General features: G+C 51.5%; 1 protein-coding gene across 1 annotated transcript in view; it reads left to right on the plus strand.

Annotated features, from left to right (window-relative positions):
• PTGER3 (prostaglandin E receptor 3 (subtype EP3)) overlaps positions 1 to 4521 on the plus strand; it is a gene marked incomplete at its 5' end in the record, with an annotated part of 7288 nt that overhangs the window by 961 nt on the left and 1806 nt on the right. The window lies entirely within an intron of this gene.

Below are 4521 nucleotides of genomic sequence, written 5' to 3' on the forward strand. Positions count from 1 at the left end.
GGGACGTGGGGAGCCACCACCCCCGTGTTCCTCCCCCTGCGAGGAGGTTCATTGAGACCTCACAGTGGTGGAGTCCTGTGCCCAGGGGACAAAGCCCTTGGCAGGGTTGGTTTGCTCCCACCTTGTGGCAGAACTTACTTCAGGGCTTAATGAGAAAAGGTGCAAACTTGTGACTTCACGAGTGCCTTCTGGTGTTCAGCACGTTCTCACCGTCTCTTACTGACGGCAGCATTCTGGGCTTTAGGTTTTTGTTTTTCTCTAAAGGATCTTTGCATTTCTTTCCACTGTCTCATTATTCCTTCCGCCCTCTCGTTCTTGTCCATCTGAGGCAGCCCCTGCTCGTGGTTTAGGAGTGGAGGAGGCTGAATCCAGGTCTCCCTCTGCTGCTGTGGGGCGAGGGCACGCCTGGGTGTCCAGTGCCCCATCTGAAAGGGGGCAGCTTGTTCTGCTCCTGGAGGAATGTGGGCCTTGGGGGACGTTTGTGCTTGGGATCTGTAAGCAGGCAAGGGCTGGAGCTGCCCGTGGTGATTTTGAAATTATGTGAAAGGCATTTATGGCCAGGGAAGGATTTTTCTTCTTCTTGTGCAAAGAGAACTTGAGCTCTTGTAAATGGCACTGTGACAAGAGGAATGGCTGAGAGAGCTACCACCCAGTAGGGGTGAGGTAAAAATAGAAAACAATTTAATTGAGTAACGTAAGCCTTGTTAGTGAGTTAAAATTCCATCAAACCTCCAAAATAACCCCGCCCCAAAGTAAGTCAGAGCTGTCTGTTAACTTTCTAGAGATCATTGTGTTGACAGTAAAATAGGAAACCACTGAAAACGTGGTGAGAGCTTCTGAACAAAGACTGATGTTCTGCTCCTTGGCCCCTTGGGGATATTAGATTGGGTGAGTCCCACCAGGAGGCTGCCCCTGGTCCTGTGTCCCTGCTCAGAGTGTCCCTGCCTGGACACCTTGGCCAGCTGTGAACGTGTTCTGGCACCTCCTGGTGACCTCCTCAGCTCAGTCCCAGTGGGAGGGCACAGAGTTTCTGTACTTCACCCCAGTTAACTGTTCTGTGTTTGCCCATAATTAAACAGATGAAGAAATTAGGGGGCATTTATTAAAGATAGTACATTTGCCTGTCTCTCAGCCCTTGCCTCTGTAGTCTCTGTGCTGGGACACATGTTCTGCCCTGCCCACTGCTCCCTCAGCCAGCTTGGGGACCGTGGAGCTGTTGCACCTGAGGGTTTAACCAGCTTCGTGGCACTGAGAAAAGATCCCTGAGATGGGAGACTCCTCTTCTCCTCCTCAGAACCTCAGTACTCAGAAGGATGTGTGAGCACACAACACTCCAGGTATAGGGAATTCTGGCTGGAAAGCTGCCTGGTGGAAGAGGACCTGGGGTGTTGGCCAGATGAAGATGAGCCAGCATGTGTCCAGGTGGCCAAGAAGGCCACCAGCATCCTGGCCTGGATCAGCACTGGTGTGGCCAGCAGGAGCAGGGCAGGGATTGTCCCCCTGGACTGGGCACCACAGAGGCTGTCCCTGAAATCCTGGGGTCAGTGTTGGGCCCCTCCCTCCATGAAGGACCTTGAGGGGCTGGAGCGTGGCCAGAGAAGGGCAACGGAGCTGCTGGGGAAGGGTCTAGAGCCCAAGTGTGGGGAGGAGCAGCTGAGGGAGCTGGGGGTGCTGAGCCTGGAGCAAAGGAGGCTCAGGGGAGACCTTCTGGCTCTGCACAGCTCCTGACAGGAGCCTGGAGCCAGGGGGGGGTCGGGCTCTGCTCCCAAGGGACAAGGGACAGGACAAGAGGCAAGGGCCTCAAGTTCCCCCAGGGGAGGTTGAGGTTGTCCCTGAGGAACAATTTCTTGCCCTGGAGGGTTGCCCAGGGCTGTGCCAGGCTGCCCAGGGCAGTGGTGGAGTCCCCACCCCTGGAGGGGTTTAAGCCGTGGAGATGTGGGGTGAGGGACACGGGGCAGTGGGGACCTGGCAGAGCTGGGTTGGTGGCTGGACTGGCTGATCTCTTGGCAGTTGGCTGGCTGTGGCATTTGTGCAGACTTCAGAGTTCAGAGGAACCAGTGCAGCTGTCCTGGCTCAGCTGAAGGATCTGTGGGAGGTGTTTCTGGCTGGGTTGGTGGAGCAGAGGCTGGTGTAAGCAGTGCTGGCACTGCCCAGCAGCACTCGGGCAGCTGGCTGGGCACAGCAGGGCTTCCTTGGCCCTGGCAGGTGCCTCCCTGGTGAGGAGCCAGCCCAGGCCCTTTTACACAGCCAGTGTTAGACCTGACCTGTTGATGAGAATGACAAAATAAATGTGATGGAAGGGAGAAATGAAACTTGTGATGACAGTGGCTATGCTCCAAAGGGCTGAATGAAGCTTCTGCCCTTTCTTGTCATAGATTCACAGGCTGGTGTGGGTGGGCAGGGACCTTTCAAGGTCATCCAGTCCAACCCCCCTGCAGGGAGCAGGGACATCTGCAGCTAGAGCAGGGTGCTCAGAGCTCCATCCAACCTCCCCTGGGATGGTGCCAGGGGTGGGGCAGCGACCACCTCTCTGGGCAGCCTGGGACAGGGGCTCACCACCCTCAGGGTCCAACATTTCCTCTTTCTCTCTAGTCTAAATCTCCCTCTTTTAGTTTCAAACCACCACTCCTCCTCCTGTCCCAACAGAACCAGATCCCCAGATTACTGTTTCAGCCAGAAGTCTTACAGCTGCTGCATGATGCAGCTCTAGGTTGGGTGAGTTCTACCATCTGGCTTTCACTGGAAATGCTCAGGGGTCCTGCTGGACTCTGCAGAAGACAGGGAGTGTGTGCACATCATCTCCTCTGGATGTGCACCCAGGACCTTCCCTGCAGTCAGCCTGGAGAACCTGGGGGAAAGCTCCACTTTGAGCTGCTGCTTTATCAGCAGTGGTTTCCAGTTCACTCTAATCTGATGATTCTGGTGCTGCGTTGTGGAGTGTAACCACTGACCCAAGCCAACAACAGGTTGGGTGAGTCTGAGGCAGACTAGAGAGGTCTTGAGGTTTGCACTGGTGTGATGCAAACTGGAATTCTCACAATTCTTGTAGAGCTCCAGGCTACAAAATTATTCACTCGTGGAGCTGTGTCAAGGCTCCTTAAAGCCAAAATGCTCAGGCATTGTGCTGCTTTTCCTGCTAAAATACTTCTTCTCCTTAACCCCCCTGTCAGGCAGAAACGAAGCACAGCACAAAAATGAAATACATTCTCCTTTACAGGTGTTTTAATTTAAAGGATATGAGTTTGTAGTATTTTTAGATGTGCAGAATGTAGTTATGGAAAGCACTTTTTTCCCTTTGAAAAACAGATCACTTGGCTCCAAGGAAACTAGATGCCTCCTGCTCCCTAAACCAGTGAGTCTTCCCACTTCTGCTCAGCTTCCATCTGAGGCTGGATCACCCTCCTGCTTCAAAACTGCCCCAGGATAGCTTTTTCTGGGAGCTATCTCAAGAAAAGATTTTGCAGTCTGAGACCATGGATCTCCCCTCAGACCCTCACCCCATCTTCCAGCTACTTAGCTCTTGCTTGGCTGAAAACTCTGCCCCTTGAAGCACATCAGCTGGTTTTTTTTTCCTAATTCCAATGGAAATCCACCCTAAACTCTTTACAATATCTGAACTCTTTTGCACTCTCAGGCTGGGTGTGTAAAGGTGAGTGGGTGGCAGCAGGTCACAGGGCTGGTTGCCCATCAGCTGTTTCCTTCTCCAGCTTTCACTGTGGGTAGCTGCAGTTTCCAACACAGTTTGTGCAACAGGAAAAATATCTCTGGGAAAGGTTTTCTCCTTTTTTTTTTTGTTTTTCCCTAATTCCAATGGAAATCCACCCTAAACTCTTTACAATATCTGAACTCTTTTGCACTCTCAGGCTGGGTGTGTAAAGGTGAGTGGGTGGCAGCAGGTCACAGGGCTGGTTGCCAGCTGGGGAAGCCTGTGGAACTGCCCCAAAAAATTCTGGTGCACCACAGCCCAACCTCATCTGAGACTCTGCAAAGACACCTCACAAAACCCACCTTGTCTTTGGTTCTGAGCCTGCAGGCCAGAGCAGTGGAGATTTCACCTCACTAGAAAACTCCATCCAGTGATAACAGTGAAGTGTTAGCTCCTCTAACTGAATAAATACAATTCTCAACCATTTTACTAAATGCATTTTGAGCCAAAAATTTTATTGCCATAAATTGTGTGGTTCCTTTAACTTTATTCCACCTGCTGTTGATCCTTTACAGGTTGACATCGTTTCTTTTAATTCATTTAGGAGACCAGTGCAGGCTGTGATAAAAAAACCTCTGAGGATATCAAACGAATCAAATTTCCAGTAGACCAATGGTTGGTCCAACAAATATTCCAGTAAAGGAATATTAGGTAATAAAACCCCAAAATAAGCAGCAGTCTGCTTGGGAAACGTGTTTTCATAGCCTGATATTTTTGTAGCTCTGTGGGCTCACTAACAAAAGACCAAGACAAGAAGGGCTGGGAGACAAGGGTCACTGCAGAGTTCCCAAAGGAAAGGCTGGAAGAAAGCAGCA

Source organism: Merops nubicus, unplaced genomic scaffold (genome assembly GCF_000691845.1).
Source record: "Merops nubicus isolate BGI_N331 unplaced genomic scaffold, ASM69184v1 scaffold5322, whole genome shotgun sequence".
NCBI lineage: Eukaryota > Metazoa > Chordata > Aves > Coraciiformes > Meropidae > Merops > Merops nubicus.